The sequence below is a fragment of the Esox lucius genome, chromosome 10, assembly GCF_011004845.1.
Source record: "Esox lucius isolate fEsoLuc1 chromosome 10, fEsoLuc1.pri, whole genome shotgun sequence".
Classification (NCBI taxonomy): domain Eukaryota; kingdom Metazoa; phylum Chordata; class Actinopteri; order Esociformes; family Esocidae; genus Esox; species Esox lucius.
In genome coordinates this window covers 28362857-28384943 of record NC_047578.1, presented here as the reverse complement: position 1 = coordinate 28384943, position 22087 = coordinate 28362857, and the positions used below count along the sequence as shown (strand labels likewise).

Sequence of the window (22087 nt, the reverse complement as noted above, 5' to 3'; positions counted from 1 at the left end):
GCTAACAACTTTTAAAAAATAAATTACTAAATAAGATGACCAGTAGAGGTTGCTGTTCAAAAGTCTCAGGCACGAACCTCACCGAAAAACCATAGAAGCCTGCATTTTGCAAAGAGGCTTTGGAAAAAATATTTGATCAAACGAGGCTTTGGACGTCATCAATCACGTGGTATTACACCAACGCAAACCTCTGCCCTTAAGCCTGGAATCGAATGGGTTGAAATTTCAAAGCATGCCTCAATCTGAGATTTTGGTTCAATCTCCTGACCAACAATTATTTAAAAAACTTTTGCATCCTTGGTATTATTGAGGCTGCAGATGAAAAATATTAACATAAATATAATAATTTCATTAAGTTAAAACTAAAACTGGATTCAACACTGTGAAAGTGAGGTCAGATTATTTAATCACCAACTTTACATAGGCTGCTTAGCAATCAAATATATGGGAAGCCCCAGTGCCTGTCCGTATAGATCAAACAAAGCTTTGGATGTCATTAATCACCTGGTGATTATACATCTGAATGATACATACCTATGAACGAAATGCTGGAGTTAAAACATTCACAAAATATGGTGGATCAAATGATTGATTTAAGAACGAAGGAGCAAATATTCCTGACGTAGGAATTATAAAGGCTGTGTTGCCAATGTAATCAAAACACATGAGGAAGTACAGGTGCTGGCCGTAAAATTTGAATATCATCAAAAATAAAATAAAAAAATGTATTTCAGTAATTCCATTCAAAAAGTGAAACTTGTATATTATATTCATTCATTACACACAGACTGATATATTTCAAATGTTTATTTATTTTAATTGTGATGATTATAACTGACAACTAATGAAAATCCCAAATTCAGTAATCTTAGAAAATTTGAATATTACTTAAGACCAATACAAAAAAAGGACTTTTTGGATTTGTTGGCCAACAGAAATGTATCACCATGAAACATATGAGCAGGTACAGCACTCTACTTAGTTGGGGCTCCTTTTGCCTGAATAACTGCGTAATTTACTGCGGCGTGGCATTGGGGTCGATCAGTCTATGGCACTGCTCAGGTGTTATGAGTGCCCAGGTTGCTCTGACAGTGGCCTTCAGCACTTCTGTATTGTTGGGTCTGGTGTATCGCATCTTCCTCGTCACAACACCCCTTAGATTTTCTATAGGGTTAAGGTCAGGCGAGTTTGCTGGCCAATTAAGAACAGGGATACATACCATGGTCCTTAAACCAGGTACTGGTAGCTTTGGCACTGTGTGCAGGTGCCAAGTCCTGTTGGAAAATGAAATCTGCATCTCCATAAAGGACACATGAAGTGCTCTAAAACTTCCTGGTAGACGGCTGTGTTGACCTTGGACCTCAGAAAATACAGTGGACCAACACCAAATGACAGCAGATGACATGGCACCCCAAACCATCACTGACTGTGGAAACTTTACACTGAACTTCAAGCAACGTGGATTCTGTGCCTCTCCTCTCTTCCACCAGACTCTGGGACCTTGATTTCCAAAGGAAATGCAAAATTAACTTTCATCAGAGAACATAACTCAGCAGGAGTCCAGTCCTTTTTGTCTTTAGCCCAGGCGAGACGCTTCTGATGCTGTATCTTGTTCAAGAGTGGCTTGACACAAGGAATGCGACAGCTGAAACCCATGTCTTGCATACGTCTGTGCGTGGTGGTTCTTGAAGCACTGACTCCAGCTGCAGTCCACTCTTTGTGAATCTCCCCCACATTTTTGAATGAGTTTTGTTTCACAATCCTCTCCAGGGTGCAGTTATCCCTATTGCTTGTACACTTTTTTCTACCACATCTTTTCCTTCCCTTCGCCTCTCTATTAATGTGCTTGGACACAGAGCTCTGTGAACAGCCAGCCTCTTTAGCTATGAGCTTTTGTGTCTTGCCCTCCTTGTGCAAGGTGTCAATGGTCGTCTTTTGGACAGCTGTCAAGTCAGCAGTCTTCCCCATGATTGTGTTGCCTACAGAACTAGACTGAGAGACAATTTAAAGGCCTTTGCAGGGGTTTTGGGTTAATTAGCTGATTAGAGTGTGGCACCAGGTGTCTTCAATATTGAACCTTTTCACAATATTCAAATTATCTGCAATACTGAATTTGGGGTTTTCATTAGTTGTCAGTTATAATCATCACAATTAAAAGAAATAAACACTTGAAATATATCAGTCTGTGTGGAATGAATGTATAGAGTATACAAGTTTCACTTTTTGAATGGATTTACTGAAATAAATCAACTTTTTGATGATATTCTAATTTTATAACCAGCACCTGGTCATTGGAACTCGAACCGGGGTTTGAAAAACAACTGGATATCCAGCCACAGCTCAACACGTTCAGCCACCGATCATGTAGAGTCCTTTACGAAATTCCATCCATCCATCATCTTCCGCTTATCCGGGGCCGGGTCGCGGGGGCAGCAGTCTAAGCAGGGATGCCCAGACTTCCCTCTCCCCAGACACTTCCTCCAGCTCTTCCGGGGGGGACACAGAGGCGTTCCCAGGCCAGCCGGGAGACAATTGTCCAGTGTGTCCTAGGTCTTCCCCGGGGTCTCCTCCCGGTGGGACGGGATGGGAGCACCTTCCCAGGAAGGCGTTCCGGAGGCATCCGGAACAGATGCCCAAGCCACCTCAGCTGACCCCTCTCGATGTGGAGGAGCAGCGGCTCTACTCTGAGCTCCTCCCGGGTGACCGAGCTTCTCACCCTATCTCTAAGGGATCGCCCAGCCACCCTGCGGAGAGAGCTCATTGTATCTTGTCCTTTCGGTCATGACCCAAAGCTCATGACCATAGGTGAGAGTAGGAACGTAGATTGACCGGTAAATCGAGAGCTTCGCCTTGCGGCTCAGCTCTTTCTTCACCACGACAGACCGATACATCGACCGCATTACTGCAGAAGCTGCACCGATCCGTTTGTCAATCTCCCGTTCCATCCTTCCCTCACTCGTGAACAAGACCCCTAGATACTTAAACTCCTCCCCTTGAGGCAAGAACTCTCCACCAACCTGAAGTGGGCAAGCCACCCTTTTCCGACTGAGGACCATGGCCTTGGATTTGGAGGTACTGATTTTCATCCCCACCGCTTCACACTCGGATGCAAACCGTCCCAGTGCATGCTGAAGGTCCTGGTTAGAAGGGGCCACGACAACATCAAACCGCAAAGAGCAGAGACGAAATTGTGTGGTCCCCAAATCTGACACCCTCCGGTCCCTGGCTGCGGCAAGAAATTCTGTCCATAAAAATTACGAACAGAACCGGCGACAAAGGGCAGCCCTGCCGGAGTCCAACATGCACTGGGAACATGTCTGACTTACTGCCGGAAATGCGAACCAAGCTCCTGCTTCGGTCGTACAGGGACCTGATAGCCCTTAGCAAAGGACCCAGGACCCCATACTCCCGAAGCACCCTCTACAGGATGTCACGAGGCAAACTCCCATGAACCCTCCATCACCCTGTAGAGGGTATAGAGCTGGTCCAGTGTTCCACGGCCCAGACGAAAACCACACTGTTCCTCCTGAATCCGAGGTTCTACTATCGGCCGTATTCTCCTCTCCAGTACCCTGGCATAGACTTTCCCGGGGAGACATCCCCAGTTGATGTCAACAGCTGCCCACCGCCACTGTAAACAGCGTTGGTAGGGCACTGTTTCCCTCTCCTGTGGCACCGGACGGTTTGCCAGAATCTCTTCGAGGCCAGCCGATAGTCCTTCTCCATGGCCTCACCGAACTCCTCCCAGGCCTGAGTTTTTGCCTCCACAACTACCTGGGCTGCAGTCCGTTTGACCTGCCGGTACCCGTCAGCTGCCTCAGGAGTCCCACAAGCCAACCAGGCCTGATAGGACTCCTTCTTCAGCTTGACGGCATCCCTTACTTCCAGTGTCCACCACCGGGTTCGGGGATTGCCGACTCGACAGGCACCGGAGACCTTACGGCCACAGCTCAGAGCGGCCGCTTCGACAATGGAGGTGGAGAACATGGTCCACTCAGACTCAATATCTCCAGCCTCCCTCGGGATCCAGTCGAAGCTCTGCCGGAGGTGGGAGTTAAAGATCTCTCTGACAGGAGACTTGGCCAGACGTTCCCAGCAGACCCTTACAGTACGCTTGGGTCTGCCGACTCTGTCCAGCTTCCTCCTCCGCCATTAGATCCAACTCACCACCAGGTGGTGATCAGTTGACAGCTCCGCCCCTCTCTTTACCCAAGTGTCCAAGACATACGGCCGCAGGTCAGATGAAATGACAACAAAGTCGATCATCGACCTACGGCCTAGGGTGTCCTGGTGCCACGTGCACTGATGGACACCCTTATGCTTGAACATGGTGTTCGTTATGGACAAACTGTGACTAGCACAGAAGTCCAATAACTGAACACTGCTCGGGTTCAGATCAGGGGGGGCGTTTCTCCCAATTACGGCCCTCCAGGTGTCACTGTCGTTGCCCACGTGGGCGTTGAAGTCCCCCAGTAGAACGATGGAGTCCCCAGTCGGAGCACTTTCCAGCACCCCTCCCAGAGACTCCAAGAAGGTCGGGTACTCTGCACTGCCGTTCGGCCCGTAGGCACAAACAACAGTGAGAGACCTATCCCCGACCCGTAGGCGCAGGGAAATGACCCACTCGTTCACCGGGGTAAACTCCAACACATGGCGGCAGAGCTGGGGGGCTATAAGCAAACCCACACCAGCCCGCCGCCTCTCACCATGGGCAACTCCAGAGTGGTGAAGAGTCCATCCTCTCTCAAGGAGTGTGGTTCCAGAGCCCAAGCCGTGCGTAGAGGTGATCCCGACTATCTCTAAGTCGGAACCCCATATGGTCTCGCCTGCAGGTGGTGAGCCCACGGGAAGGCGGCCCCACGTCGCTCCTTCGGGCTGAGCCCGGCCGGACCCCGTATTTTATCCTAAATAAAATAAGCAAATATTCAGCGACTACAATATCCATTTTGCGTCACATTTTTTTCAGATGCTGATTTATAGGTACCGTTTACAGGAAATTAGAAAACTAAAAACTTTAAGTTGCAAAGTTTGTCTGGCACTCCTGGCATCTTGATGACTTCAGATGCGTTCTCGCTGGCAAAGTCGCCAACGCATGCATCCTCGATAAAAGAGGCTGATCAAGTACCCATCCGGGCATTTTAGGCGTTCTTGGTAACTTGCGTTCTTTGGATTGGAACAGTACTTGGGCCATGAAATATTAGGTCAATCGAGTTCACGGGAACACAAGAACGGACAAAAACGCTTGGAATAATCTGTTTGTTAACCTTATTTGGAAAAAAATCTGGTCTTTACAGCAGAAATTCTTTCTCACAAGTAAAGTGAAAGAAATTTCATTTAAGCTCATACACAAGTTCCATCCTGCTAAGAAATGTATACAAAGATTTAAGTCTGATATTGAGCTAACATGCTCTTTTTGTTTGAAGTCTGATGAAACAGTGGTTCACTTATTTTGGTCTTGTCACTACACTCAGAAGCTATGGAATGATATTGATGCATTTGTTAAGTGTAAGATTTTGCCAGGCTTCTCAATACATATGAGAAACATTATATTTGGGTACTTTGAGTCAGACCCCAAAAACGAAAATATCTGTTTTGTTATTAATTTAATTATTTTCCCAAGTGAATTTTACATTCACAAATGCAAATTTTCAAACAGTTTACCTGTCTTCTCAGTCTTCTTAATAGAAATAGAAAATTATCTAAATGTGATCTCAGTATCTACTAATAAGAAACCTATAAGGACTGTAAGAATTTGTACTGCTTTTGATCTCTTCATGTGCATATCTTTATGTGATGTAATCTGACCCTACCTCTTTTTATTTTATTTTTATCTTTTTGTCCTATTTGTTGTTGTCTCCATTTTCATTGTTTTGGTTGATATTATGTGATGTATACTTTTTCCTTTGTTATGTTCCTGTTCTCAGCATCAATAAAAAAATTACATTTACATTTTTTTTTTAAACGGACAAAACGCGGATTGGCGATCGGCTACTGTCAAAATATACCAGGTAATACCACACTCCAGACTACGGATGGCGCTTTTGTTCAATTTCAGTATCCGTTTTCTGCTGAGAACTGAAGAAGAGAGCAGCCAGATTGGGGAATTACTTTGGAAAAATGCAACGCGAAACAACTATTTAACAGGTATTTAGAAAGTGTCATATTTTGTGTTATAAAAGTATGAATTGACTTGATGAAGTTTTTAGTCAAGTAAACATGTCGTTTGTTATTTCTGTCTTGTTTGTTGAGGTAACTTGGCATAATAGATACATTTACTTTTGTGTGCCCTTTGCCTGACGTTTTGGTCAGTATTTTCCTATAATATTCCATTATATATTTGAGTCCTGACGCACAAGCAAAGTAATATTGTCTTTCCTTCTAAGTTAACGTTTTAGTATGGGTTAGGCAGTTAGGCAAAAATCCGGCCCATTTTGTGTTTACGTCCCAGAACGTTCAATTGACTGAAATAGTATGACTCATAATCCCCAAAAATGTAGCGGCACAATGCTAAACTGTTTCCGGTTCTTTTGTCATTTTCCCCATTTATTTTTCCCATAGTGGATTTTTGGATCCAGTTCAAATAATGTCTGTGTTTCGCGTACACCACCTCGCCGTTTTGATAACCGAGTAAATATATAAAAGACAAGGTGACATATCAATATTTGGGTTTTATTTTTTCAAAGCAACCGGAAGATAATTCTGTTGGTTATTTTAGCAATATTTGAAGAGATACAGAGAGTGACATGGATAGATTACTTTGGAAATACCTTCTGTTTTAGATAAAGTGACTCTGCCAAAGATTGTGAGGTCTGTGGTTAGCCAGCGACTAAGTAATTTTTTTCATATTTATTAAACCGTTATAAAAATTTTAATCTTCCCTTCTGATAGCATTTTTAGATAAAACTATTCCAAGATATTTCACTTCAGGTTTAACCTTGATTGAAACAATAGTGGAATCTGTAGATGAATGAATGGGAAGTAACTCACATAAAAAAAATAAAAATTAACCTGTTAGGGCAAGGGCAAAACAAGTCAATTTCTGCCTAAAATGACATACACAAATCTAAATGCTTGTAGCTCATGACCTGAATACAATAAAAACATATGTTTGGTTCCATTTGAAATGAGACACTGTAGTTTGTAGGAAAATATAACACAATAGATTTGGCAGAAGATAAAACAAACCAAAAACATGTGTTTTTTGTGAACAAATAAATTCCTCATCATTGAATTGCAGTGGTGAAGGCCAAACATGGAGTAGGGAGCTGGAGACACTTCCACTAGAATCCACTAGATGTCAGCAGGGTCTGGGTAAAGGTTCAGGCCATTTTGATATAAAATTCAGTGATTTACTTACATATGTAAAAGCAAGGCCAACACAATACATTTTCAAGTTCATACCTAACATAAAACATACAACAATGCGAAGGTGATAAAAAATATGGGTTACACACTCCCAAGAATGTTATAAATTATGGAAAATTTGCTTCCCTTCATAAAGGTACTAACAGGAGGCGTGACAAGGAGGCGTGACAATGCCTCCTTACACATATATACACTTTTTACAAAAGGGCCAAGTTAGCAGCCAACACTGATCTAGCAAGCAAGCAAGTGAATTTCTATAGCACAATTCATACATCGAAGAAATTCAATGTGCTTTACAAAGAAAAATATATGAAAGTACAATAACATAAAAAAATATACTCAATTGAAAACATCAAGACAAATGATAAAAATAAAAAATACAATAAGAAAACATATAAAGATAAAAAATGGGATAAAAACATAGGAAGCTATAAGGCTAAACAGTTTGGTTAAATTTATGTACTCAGTCAAATGTATTCGGGTCCTAAAACATTCAGAGATTTATAAAATAAAAGCACCACTTTGAAATCTATTCTGTAACTGACTGGAAGCCAATGCAAAGATTTAAGAACCGGAGTGATGTGCTCTGTTCTCTTGGTCCTGGTTAACATTCTAGCAGCAGCATTCTGAATGAGCTACAGTTGTTTTACAGTCCTTTTTGAGAGTCCAGTTAACAGGCCATTACAGTAGTCAACCCTACTAGAGATAAAAGCATGGATGAGCTTCTCTTGGTCTTTTTGGGACACCAAGCCTTTGATTCTGGCTATATTTTTTAGATGATAGACTGCTGTTTTGGTGACCGCTTTGATATGACTGTTAAATGTGAGGTCTATCAGAACACCAACATTACGCACTTGATCCCTGGTTTTAAGGGTCAGCGAATCCAGCTCTTTACTAATGCTTGTTCTTTTATTTTTTTGCCAAACACAATAATCTCAATTCATCCATATTTATGTGCTCTATACAGTGATACAGAGAGTCTATTAGTTGTAGTTAATGTTGTTGTTTAGTAGAATTTGGCCCAGATGTAGCATATATAGAGAGAACAGAAGCGGTCTGAGATCTGATCCCTGTGGAACTCCACATGTCATAGCCACCCTATGAGATTCATGATTACCAATGGTAACAAAGTAACTCTGGCCATCTAGATTAGATCTGAACCAATCAAGGACTGTCCCGGAGAGTCCTACCCAATTTTCCAGCCTATCTATAAGTGTTCAATGATATACAGTGTCAAATTCTGCACTGAGATCTAATAGAACCAGAATTGTTATCAGAATCAGTATTCAGCCGTATATCATTTAAATCAGGGCCGTTTCAGTATTGTGGTGAGGTCGGAAACCTGCCTTAAATTTGTCTAAGAGACCGTTTGAGGTCACAAAATTGATGAGTTGATTGAAGACAACATTCTCAATGATCTTGGCTATAAAAGGGAGATTTGATACAGGTCTATAGTTGTTCATTATAGATACATCCAGTGTTCTCTTTTTTTAATAGGGGTTTAATGGCAGCTGTTTTTAGAGACGTTGGGAAAATGCCTGATTGCAGAAAGCTATTAACTATTTGCTGTAGGTACATTGTTATAGAGTTCTTTTTTTTTTTTTTTAAGTCTGATGTCAGATTGTCGAGACAGCAAGTGGAAGCTTTAAGATGTCGTACTGTTTCTTCTAGGGATTTTTCATCAATTGTATTAAAATGCGACATAACCAAGTTTTATGTCTTGGTGGTCGTGGTGACGGTAAAGAGTCCTTGTTAGACTGTAGTTCTGATGTTCCGTCTAATACTTTTTCTTTCACTAAAGAAACACGCAAATTCATTACATTTCACAGTGGACTATGCTATCTGCTTTATTGGGTTTGTAAGCTTGTCGACCATGACAAATAGAGTGTAGGTATTGTTGATATTTCTGTTGATCATTCCTGATAAATGTTTCTGTCTGGCCCTGCGTAACTCATTGTTGAAGCTACCAAGGCTTTTTTTATAGATGTCATAGTGAATTTGAAGTTTAGTTTTTCTCCACTTACGTTCCCCTTTCCTACAGTCTCTTTTCAGGGCGCTTACCATCATGGTGGTTCTCCATGGTTTTTTCTGTTTGCTCATAGTTTTCTTTACCGGTGCAACACAATCCATGACATTCAATATTTTGGCATTAAAATTATCCAGGAGTACATCAACTGACTCCGCACTTATTGTTGGAGAGATATCTATGGCTTCAAAAAACTGAGCATTAATTTAACATCATATGTGCAAACACCACAGTCAACACGCAAAGTGTAAACAATACTATTTAGACCCCATTTACATTTACACTATTTAGATTGTTCTAATAATTCCAAGTCCGACAGCCATGTCTTTCTGTACTGTCTTTTCTCAGTGGAAAGTTAACTTTGTTTAAGTGTGTGCACGTTTTTATTTTTTATTGTAAAATTTTTCATTTTCCCCCTCAAAGATTTCAGTTTGTTTTTCAATTGAATTGTTCACATTATAGGTCACATTAAAAGTGGAAAAAAGTTCTGACATGATTTATCTTTGTCTCATCCTTTTACATCCCCAAAATCTGGCATTTTAACAGGGGTTTGTAGACTTTTTATATCCACTGTAGCCTAATATGCTAATGCTAATTAATTGTAAGTCTTTGGTAATATATCTTCTTTCACTCACCAAGTTGCTTGACTCACAGTCCATGATTTCTTCCAAAAATCTAGTCCAAATTGGTCTCCTATGTTGCTTTTCCAAAGTTTAAATGGAGTAGCCATTTAAACTTTAAATGCAGAGTATATTTTTGTGACCAGCGACAGCTATGCGTCTTGCGCAGTAGTCAAGTTGGGGTGGTGCGCACTGTTGGTGTGTCCTGTGTGTGCGTCTGACGGGGGTTGTTCAACAATTGCCGTAAAGTGTGGCTCATGTGCTCTCAACCTAGCTTTCAAAGCCATTGGTCGTCATTGGAGGAATATACTGGCTTTCAAAAACATAAAGTTGTGCGTAATCAGTGCCAGACTCCACGTTTTGCTGACATGGTGCGAAGCATATAGGCAACGTAGAAGGATAAAGTACGTTTGTTTACTTGCTAGAGACTCTCTTCTTTTCAGAAATACCAATTATTGCTGTGTTAAGACCTAGTAAGAGTTTTGAATATTCTGAATAGTTTTGCTCCGAGTTGATTGAGTTGGATTTCGTTCTACAACGCTGTGAAGAACATGAATAGTTTTCGATTATAAAAACGGATTTTATCAAACAAAACAATGCTTTGCTATATCTCTGGGACCATCAAAATAAGAAATCAGAAAAAGACGTCTCATTGTAATTTACCGTCAGACCCGAAAATAGCAACCCCTGTGCCTTAAAAAAAGTGTTGGATGTTGACTATACTCAAACACTTGCATAGGACTTACTCGCTGTAATAGCTACTTTACATTGTATACTGAAGAGATTCTAAGCTTTCTGCACATATACGCCTATAACAAAAAATATATGCCTATAACAAAAAAATATTTTTACAATACTTCGCACATGTGGCATGTTTTGTTATTCTGGCGAAAGCGTCCTGGTGGCAGTACTTCCGGAACGAATACGGTTTTAAGGAATAATCCTGATGCTTTAGAGAATAATTAAACGGTATTAAGGGCAATATGTACCATAGATTAATTCCTTAAAAAGACTGCTCTATCATCCACAAATTGACTTATTTTAAATTCCTTATCAAGGATTGGAATGCCATGCAAAGCAGGGTTGTCATTTATGAGCATAATAAGTGATTGGTTGGCTAAAATAAACAACTTTGGAGTAATTGGGCATCCATGTCTAATACCACATAATAGCTCAAATCTAGGAGTTATACCAGGATTCAAGGAAACAGAACTATATGTGAGTATATAACATCCTAATTATTTTGCAAAAGTTGCTTTTAAAACCTAAAATTTCTAACACTTTAAACAGAAAGTAATGTTCAACGCTATCGAATGCCTTATAAAAATCAAGAAACAAAACATAAGCATCAGTACCAATAAGGTCTCAATAGTCAAGCATGTGTAGTAACAACCTGGTGTCATTATGTATATTTATACCCCTTATGAAAGATGATTGACACTCTTCAAAAATGTTTGATAATCCCTCATTCAGACAATTAGCATAGGCAAGTGCCCGCAATTGTCATGGTGCGGTGAGCAGCAGCGCCACCGTGCCATATTTCCACAAGTTCCCATATTCTCACGAACACATCCCGGACTGTCACATGTTTCCCATCTTCCACACCAGGTCCCAATCTAGCTCGTTTGTATGTGTATATATGTTTCCCCTCTGCTCCCCACATTGTGGATCATTGTTGCTGTCACTGTCATTGTTGCTGTCTGTATGCTGGTGAGTGTTGTTTGTGCTACTGTTTGTATGTTAGTTGTTAAGTCGCATTGTTGCGCACTTTATTTTCATTCAGTAGAGTAGTTATTGTTTTCCCGTTCGTGTTCGGTTTGTTGTTTGTTGTTTTAATAAATCCCACGAACGAGAGTACTGCCTGCGCCTGGTTCCCTCCAACACTACACCTTGACAAGTTGTTACAGAATGATCCACCCAAACCTGGAACCAGCAGGCAGTCCCTCCAGAGAGGGTATATACCTGGAGGGGCGATTGGGGGTCTGACTCCCTCTCCTCAGATGACGACGAAGCGGTCTATGAGAGAGTGGAGGAGGATCCCCTTGGGGAGCAGTGCTGGGGGTTGCCCCAAGACGGGTTCGGGGTGCCGCTGTGGGGCATGGACCAGTATGGAGTGGTCAAGCCCCTCACCAAAGAGCAAGGGGAGCTGGTGAAGGGTCTCCTGCAGGACATGCAGGAGGCAGGAAGGACAGGACGCAGGCGAGGCCGGAGGAAGAAGAGGGCGAGGTGCCCAACGCTTGGTCCGAGGTCCCCCCAGGAAAATTTTAGGGGGGGGCTGAGTGGGTGCCCGGGGGAAGTCCCGACGGTGCCCCCTCTATGTCCGGTGCCTCCTCGACCCCGTGCAGGCTGGCCAGGCTGTAGGCTGGCAATTAGGCGCACACCGCTTCCTGCTCCGCGGCCTTCCGCCGCCCCTGTCCCTGCGCCACGGCGCCGATTGCCCACTGCTGCTTTGGAGCAGCAGCCAGCGCCTCCTACCTGCCAGCAGCGGCACTCAGCGCCCCCTGCTGCATTGGAGCAGCAGCCAGCACCTCCTACCTGCCAGCAGCGGCAGTCAGTGCCCCCTGCTGCGTTGGAGCAGCAGCCAGCGCCTCCTTCCTGCCAGTGGCAGCAGCCAGCGCCTCCTTCCTGCCAGTGGCAGCAGCCTGCACCGCCTGAGGCCGAGGAGGAGTGGCCTGCACCGCCTGAGGCCGAGGAGGAGTGGCCTGCACCGCCTGAGGCCGAGGAGGAGTGGCCTGCACCGCCTGAGGCCGAGGAGGAGTGGCCTGCACCGCCTGAGCTTGCCGAGGAGGAGTGGCCTGCACCGCCTGAGGCCGAGGAGGAGTGGCCTGCACCGCCTGAGCTTGCCGGGGTTTGGCTGCCACCGCCCTCTCCTGTCCCGGCCGCCCCGGCGCCTCCTTCGGCTCTTCCGGCTACCGACCCTCCTTCGGCTCTTCCGGCTACCGACCCTCCTTCGGCTCTTCCGGCTACCGACCCTCCTTCGGCTCTTTCGGCTACCGACCCTCCTTCGGCTCTTCCGGCTACCGACCCTCCTTCGGCTCTCCCGGCTACCGACCCTCCTTCGGCTCTCCCGGCTACCGACCCTCCTTCGGCTCTCCCGGCTACCGACCCTCCTTCGGCTCTCCCGGCTACCGACCCTCCTTCGGCTCTCCCGGCTACCGACCCTCCGTCGGCTCTCCCGGCTACCGACCCTCCGCCGGCCACCGACCCTCCGTCGGCTCTCCCGGCTACCGACCCTCCGCCGGCCACCGACCCTCCGTCGGCTCTCCCGGCTACCGACCCTCCGCCGGCCACCGACCCTCTGTCGGCTCTCCCGGCCTCTGACCCTCCGCCGGCCACCGACCCTCCGTCGGCTCTCCCGGCCTCTGACCCTCCACCGGCCACCGACCCTCCGTCGGCTCTCCCGGCTCCTGACCCTCCGCCGGCTCCTGATCTTCGGCCGGTTCTGCCTCCCCGGCCTGTCCCGACGGCTCCGCCACCCTGGTTAGTCTCGGCTGTTCCGCCCCCTCGGCGGGTTTGTGCCGATGGGGGTACTGTGCTGCCCCGCCCCCCCTCCCTTGGGCTGGGGTTCGTCTTGGCCCGTCCGGTGGCCGGGCCTTTGGGGGGGGGTACTGTCATGGTGCGGTGAGCAGCAGCGCCACCGTGCCATATTTCCACAAGTTCCCATATTCTCACGAACACATCCCGGACTGTCACATGTTTCCCATCTTCCACACCAGGTCCCAATCTAGCTCGTTTGTATGTGTATATATGTTTCCCCTCTGCTCCCCACATTGTGGATCATTGTTGCTGTCACTGTCATTGTTGCTGTCTGTATGCTGGTGAGTGTTGTTTGTGCTACTGTTTGTATGTTAGTTGTTAAGTCACATTGTTGCGCACTTTATTTTCATTCAGTAGAGTAGTTATTGTTTTCCGTTCGTGTTCGGTTTGTTGTTTGTTGTTTTAATAAATCCCACGAACGAGAGTACTGCCTGCGCCTGGTTCCCTCCAACACTACACCTTGACAAGTTGTTACAGCAATTTATAATCAGTACATAACAATCATCATCTCATCTCATGATGATATAACATAACAAAGTGATTGGTCTCCAGTTATCCAACAAAAGGTTAGGTTTGGGGATTAGAGTGATGAGACCATGTTTTATAGTGGGAGAATGATATGGGATTTACGTTAGTCTCGTTCCCACCCTGAGAGAGGGTCGGAGATATTACACAATGATCAGTCAGGGGTGATGCTGATATTTTGCATCTATTTACCTCATTAACCAAATCGTCTGAAATTAACCAGTAATCTAATCTTGAGCACTGGCCATTATTAGATGCATTCAACCAAGTTAATTGTTTTCTAGTTGGGTCATTAATTCTCCAATAATCCATCAGATTGGCCTTTGTGGTCAGTTCAACTATTGTTTTGCCAAATGTATGGCACTGTCTCCTTGATGGTATTCGGTCTAAACAAAAATCAGGGACCAGGTTAAAATCCCCCCAAATTATTTATTTATATGTTTATTTGCAATTTCCATTCCTCTAAACACTTGCCCAGGGATGAGAATAGATTTTTGTTTTTTACTTTTCTGTTGTAACCATACACACATAATAAAATGTGATTTATCCCATTAATTTCTGCTGCAACCATTAGCCACTAACCATTGGAATCACTTTTGTGGTCAATAACTCTCTCGGGGAATCTAATAAAATCATAACCCCAACCGAATGTGACGTTCCATGGCTGAAAAAGATTGTCTCCCCATTGCAATTTCCAAAATGTTGTGTCTGCGTCAGCTGAATGAGTTTCTTGCAAAAACACACAATTAGCCCTTTTCTCCTTACAGAAAAGAAAAATAGCCTTGCGCTTTACATTATCTTTCAACCCTCTAGTATTTAAAGATATAAAGGACAACATTTATATGATAAGTAAATAACCTTTAACCAATGCACCAAAAGAGTGTAACAATGGGCAGGAATGAGTAATATAGTCCTTAGCCTAGTGTTTGGTGCCAAAAAACCTCAAAACACCATAGAGGAAAAACTGAAACAAAACAAAGATTAAACAGCCATTGCAGCAAGGGTCTATTTAAATACAGGGTTCTTGCAGGTTTTAGCAAGTCAAATTTAAGACCCTTTTAAGACATTTTAAGACCATAAAGATTGAAATTTAAGACCTACAAGACGCATTACAAAAATTATTTTATTCCAATGAATTCATTAAAAAAGCATTAATTTAAGTTACAGAAGCAATCACATTAGTAACCTTTCATAAACAACAACGTGCCAAATGACCAAAACCTTAGGCCCAAAAGGAAAATAGGCTAAAACAAACTTGCCCTTAAATAGAGTAGATTTCATCTCATATTTATTTTAATTACAAAACACCATATTAATAGCTTAATAGTGATTGAACAGGCTACTCCAACCCATGTAGCACACACACCAGATAATCTATGTTAAATAGATACTTACCTCGGGATAATTAGAGTATGTATCCATCTATCTATCTGATGCTGCATTCCAGGCAAACCGTAACTTGTGTTTTCACAACCTTCTACCCTTGAAAGTCCCCTAGAACGGCAGTCAAACCCGTAACTTGTGATGTCACACACACACACACACACACACAAACAACATTGGCGATGCCATGAGAAATATAAATAAATAGACAATGTGAAGTTAATTCCACACATTGGAATGAATACATATAGTTTGTGTACTACTACAGGTTATCTTTATTAAATTAAGCCCAAAATATGTCGCAGACTAGAAATTGCTAGTATCAGCTAGCCCTAGCTAACGTCAATGCTAGCTAGAAGGGTTTGTGGTGACTTGCCTGGAATGCTTATATAGACGGCCTGTGCTCCGCTTTGTAGGCTACGACTCGATACTTTTTCTTTCTGCGGCCAGCGTTTCTGGAAATGAACGAGGGTAAAACCTTTTTTAGACCTGATTAAATGAAATTTAAGACCTTGGATGGAAATCTGGCAGTTTTTAAGGCTTTTTAATGCCTTAAATTTAATGTTCTGAATTGTATACTTTTTAAGACCCTGTGGGAACCCTGTAAATATGAGATCCACATTGGCCTATTATTTTGTTATTGTTGTTGTTGAATCTTCCTTATTACACAACCATCGACCTACTGTGAGTAGACTACAATGTCAATAAACATTTAGAAATGACCAGTTATGAAAAAAACAGCAATCAGCAAAGAAGGAAAAAAAAAAAAAAAAACTATACATATGAATCTTGTTGGGAACAGCTAATCAAAGCAAACATTCAGTCTCTGCCATACACTGGCATGCAAAAAAGAATTATTGGCTGTATCAACGCAGCCTGTCATTATCTATATGCCCCAATCGTAACATTGGGCTATTTAACTTGGAACATTCAATATAGACATTAGCAAACAAAGTGATGATAATACTCACATATCGGAGCTTATATGCCAACCTAACAGTAGAAAAATAAACTGTCCCAGTCAAAGTGAATGTATGCCGGACTTCTGACAGTCATACAATTTTAGCAAAAGAAGTGTTTACTCTTGGGTTATCGATCAGCCCGTAACCCTCCTTCAAAAATGCTCTTACCTCTCTTTCTTTCTTGTTGAACCAATGGCTACAAGCTTTGTATGCGCCTCCTGGTCTTCTTTCGAGAAGTCTTCTTTGAAGTGTATGTGCATGTCTTTATAAATTCTCGCATCCTTTGACTTCTTCCAAATTTAATCTCGCACCATTCTTATTCCAAACTGAATGATGATTGCTCTCTGTGTGTTATTTGTGGTAGCCTGAGGTCACCTTTTCTTCCCAGCCAGTGAACAGTGTCTACTGTTGGGACAACTCTTGAAAGTATTCCAAGGACTACTTATCTCGTGTCCTCTCCATCCTTTTCAGGGAGACCAATCATCCTCAGATTCCACCTTCTTTTGTACCAGGTTTGCTCTGCACATGCTTCTTTTAACAGTATATTTTCTCTCTTAAGGCCCCCGATTTTTCCCTGAAGCACGCAGATTTCCTCTCGGTTTTCTTTTGTTACGGTTGTGTTACGGTTTTCTTTTTGTTACGCTTGTAGAATTGCAGCACCAGTGCTCACATCCTCAATTCCCCTTCGGTATCTCTGTTTCTTGGGGTTCAGCTCTTTAATTGGTGTATGTTCATTGTTAATTTTGTGTTCTTTGGAAGAGAGTCCATCTGCCTGTATTTTTTCATCAATGACAATATCATCACATGCCTCGTGGAGAGCAATCAGGTTGTAGTTGTGGTCAGACATGGTTAAAAAAAAAAAATACTTGTAGTAGCCTATTTTTTTGTGAGTATTTTGACACTAAGTTGAATAGCTATTTAGCAGAGGATTATTACACTAGTTAATCAGAATTCAAGGACCAAATAAAATAATTTTCAAACGGAGCCTGCAAAAGTGCTGCCACTCACTCCGCCATCTTGAAACCTCTCACTGCCTTGACAATTTCAGTCAATTGACGGACTGAAATTGTATGACTCATAATATCCATAAAACCAAACGGCAAAATGCTAAACTTGCTAGTTTCTGGTTCTTTTGGCATTTTCCCCATTAATTTTTCCCATGGTGGATTTTTAGATTCAGTTCAAATAAGGTCGGTTTCGCATAGGATTACACCACCTCGCCGTTTTGATAACTGTGTAAATATACAGCTCCGGAAAAAAGTAAGAGACCACTGCACCTTTTTCTTTCCTTTCCAAAAAATTTGAAAAGGACGGTTTTGAGTGAGGAAAAGTAGGGTTAAAATTAAGAGACCAAAGTGCTAATTGAACATGTCTGTACCTCACTCAAAACATTCCTTTTCAATGTTTTTGGAAAGGAAAGAAGTAGTGCAGTGGTCATTTACATTTCTCCGGAGCTCTATATTAGACGAGGTGACATACCTGCATTTAGCCAAAAACGACTGAAACCTAATTAGCAGCTAATGTGGCTATATAAATGAACTGCACTTAGGTTCAACGTCATCACTAATTGCAGCCTGTGGAAGCTGGGAAACCACTGTGTTTGAGACCACCTACAGCGAGAACAAGTCAAGACCAAGACCAAAGCAAATCGAGTCCGAGTCAAGACCAAGACCAAAGGGAGGCGAGACCGAAACGAGACCAGGGAAAGGGTTGAGTCAAGACCGAGACCAGAACAACACAAATCCAATTTGAGTCTGTGATTATAGATGTCAGATCATCACCATAATGACCTCAAATTGTAAGGCATTTTTATATTCATATTATGGAAGTATGGTATATTTCCCATGAATACTGAATTGGCAACAGGTTTAAATTGCTAATTTAGCATTACCGCTAAATTAAAATCAGGTGCTTTCACTGCATTTGCATAGAAAAACCTATTTTGACCAGTCATATCAGCAATAAATAACAGCTGATTTCACTGACCAGATAAGAATGATCCAGATAAGAATGAAGTACTGCACGTGCACAGGATCACACATTAGCTATGATGAGCATGTGTTCATTGTAGCTAGTGATAGTCAATGGCTGGAGAAGCCAAAGGCAGAATGCGGCTGTATGGTGGCTTTGGAAGTAATACAGCGCCTGTTACCAAGAGCGAAATAATAACAAATTATGGGGGACAGAGGCAGGTGTGCGACTTCCTGTGTTTGCATATGCACCATTTTCTTTTAGGGACTAACAGTAAAGACATGTCACTTAACGTGTGAACATTTATAAAAAACTTGCACAATAATATCTACCTGAAAATTTACCAGTGCATACTTTGCAATGCGCCACCGCAAACAATTTCTCTGCTCTACCTGAAACAATGGTTACTTTCGTAACCCCAGTTCTATGAGTGGAGCGTCGCCCATAGGGGCCTGGCTCCTATTGGTTTACCCCTCTGCCAATAGGCAGGCACTGAAAATCTTAATATGCAAATCGACCTCTCATGGCCATATGCCCCCATGGCTATAAAAGAGGTCGTCAAACCCCAATCTGCCTCCCGACATACCTTTCTTCACGAGAAAAGCAGTCAGTGACAGGTCAGGGCCTGAACCCTATGGACGACGCTCCACTCATAGAACTGGGGTTACGAAAGTAACCATTGTTCTATATAGTGAAGCTTTGCCTCTCATGTGTAGCAGACCCAGCGGGACTACGACATCAAGCCCAGGAGAGAAATGACCGCGTATACCGACACCGTGCGTGACAGCCGGACATGAGCCAAGGCCTGTAGAGTGGCCTCTCTCCGCACCTCGGACACCCGAGCCCTCATAGAAACTGTGGATAACTGGAGCCCCAGAAATACCACCAGTTGACTTGGCTGAGGAGCACTCTTTTTCCAGTTCACCGCAAAGCCCAGGCGAGTGAGCCGAGTCACCAACCGGAACATGTGAACCCTTGCCTGTTCTGCCGAATGCGCCAGAACCAATAGGTCGTCCAGGTAGGCCAGAACCCTGACTTGGTGAAAAGTGCGGGGGGCCAAAGCGTACCCAAACGGAATCCTCATGTACTCTTATGCCTGACCCTGAAAGGCAAACCGCAGGAACTTCCTGTGGCGCGGCAGAACAGGAACATGGAAGTACGCATCCTTTAGATCGATGCTGACGCAAAAATCCCCAGGGTGCACACACTCCAGGAGTCGTTTCGTCGTGAGCATGCGAAACGGCCTCTTCGACACAGGATATATTTGTTTAAAATGCGCAGGTCTAGGATCGGCCTCATGCCTCCCGTCTTGGAAGTAAGTGGAGTACAGCCCCTTCTCCCTCTGCCCCAACGGGACCAGGGACACCGCCCCCTTTTCCAGAAGGTCTGCAATCTCCCCCTGTAGGGCAGCAACCTTCAAAGGAGACGTCATGACGGTCTCTACGACCCCCGAGAATGGGGGAGGCAGACAGTGAAACTGCAGCACGTACCCCTTTCTCAAGCACTCTGAGTAGAACAGAGAGAGCGGGCGAGCACGAAGCTGAGGGGCCGTGTTCACCCATTGATTTTAAACATCCTCGGCCGCCGCAGGAGGGCTGTCCACAAACAGCCAACCCGCCCAAGGCGGGGCCAACCCGAAAGGGAGAGGAAGACACATGCGCCACCTGGGCCGAGCCGTCCGTCTCCCCACCGGTTACAGCAGCAGAGCCTAGTACAGATGGAGGTCGAGAGAGGGAGATTAACGATATGGCGTCAAGGCAAGGATGGAGGAAACAATAACGTAATATATACAGCTCTGTTTCGTTTTTATGCAAGTCTATATTAACAAGAATATAGCATAACAACGAAAATAGACAACAATAATATTTGCTACTATATAGCGGAGTGATTTTGCTTATATTTTGGTTGATATTAGGGGAGGACATTGCTGCGTGCATTAGCTGCTCACGTGGACATGGAAAACGGCAGATTTAACACAAGGCATATTTAATAGTTGTCTTTTTCAAGTGTGTAGCCACATTATATAAAGTATTTCGGTGGAGTGCGAGGGTTGAGGTACCACCTTTGCCTTATTTTGAGCCAGGAAAACTGCTGTGTGTGTGTGTGTATTTGTTATATATTTATATATATATAGCATTGATAAACAAATAAAACATAATTTCCCAACAACAAAACGGTGGCTAGTGAAAATGCTGAGTGGCTAATAACTTTGGAAAACCACTAGCTACAATGGCTGGTGAGCCAAAAGGTTAATGTCAAGCGCTGGATGTTGATGAGTTCATAATAATACTATATTCGTCTTCTGACATTTCGGCATTTACCTGGTTAACTCTTTTACCTCAGTCCCTAAATGTGGAAGGGAGCCTGAACGGAGGAACGAATGTGAACGTCTGTTGAATCTCTAATATAAAACTGATTATATTAGATAAATAAAACCCCATCAAATGGATGTATGTCGTGTTTGTGGTGAACCATATCGGTCTTTGAGAAACAAATATATCCTATTCTTAGGTAAATCGTCGTTATTGCGACTGAACAATACAATTGCGTTCGAATATACCCAGTGAGCAATCGCTGGCGGGCCGCCGGCGGCTATAATGTCATACAGCCAGCGGCCCACCAGCTTTTGACGCTTTTCTCCTGATCTCAATTTGCATAAGCTAATTTGCATCTCAGGCGGCTTTCCACCAGTGTCCTGACTGCGTTACGCTGACGGCTATCCACCGAAAAGAGGGCGTACGCTTTAATCTGCTGTATCTGCTTGTGTTGACATTTTCTTCCAGCAGAGTTGCTATTGTACCCCTTTTATTCTTGTACTGATTATTTGATTTCTTTTAATAATGTTAAATCTTAGTGTACAGAACTTTGGTCAACATTGGTAGTTTATAAATATAAAAGGCTTTGACTATTGCAGTATTGCTTGTGTAAAGGACCTTTGTGTAGACATGTACAGTAAACACATCTTGCCATTGCTTACCATAATATTTTCCTCTGCATGGTCCCGTCTCAACTACTCGTCTATAGCCTCGACTTTAATGCTTCATGGGGGACAATTCTTTACTGTGTTTAAACACCACCGTGTCCTTAGATGGCGCTATAGGGAAATGTGTAAGGCAAGACAATCACCATTTGGATCACATGCTGTTGTACTGTGAAAACTAGAAGGAACATTCATTTTAGCGACTTGGTTATCTTGTCAACTCTTGTTCAAAGTGTATAAGGTCTAAGCTATATGCTTTGAACTGGACAATACAACATGTGGATTATCACATTGTTTTACTACAATTTGATGAACTCCCGAAAACAAACGAAGATCAAGGATTTTTTGGACATCAGACCGAATATTGTTGAACGCCGAGTTACCTACATAGCTATGGTGAGTTCTGTTCTGGGCTATTATAAATAACTAGCGTTAAGTGCTGTTAGGTTACTGAGTAAGAACACAATGACTGTTTTGTATTAAAAAATTACTGTTTGCAATATTCTGTTAACATTCAAATTCTTTAGTCAAGTTACTGGTAGCTGAACGCATGTTCTAAACCATTGGCGGGAAAACAAGTTATAGAAACTGAGCTTGAAAAAAATAGCGTTGGCCTGAGATTAAATTCCTACTGTAACCCTTGTTTATTCGTGTGCCAACAAGTTTGGTTGCTTACTATATTTTGTTTCTTCGTTTATCCTCAAGTTCGGATGTTTTG

General features: G+C 43.3%; 1 protein-coding gene across 1 annotated transcript in view; it reads left to right on the top strand.

The window, feature by feature from the left end:
* The first annotated feature begins 6039 nt into the window (after positions 1-6039).
* olah (oleoyl-ACP hydrolase) overlaps positions 6040-22087 on the top strand; it is a 35914-nt gene continuing 19866 nt past the window's right edge. Inside the window, exon 1 of the mRNA XM_013132744.3 lies at positions 6040-6144. The gene's annotated coding sequence lies outside the window, so the exon portion shown is untranslated. The remainder of the gene's footprint in view (positions 6145-22087) is intronic.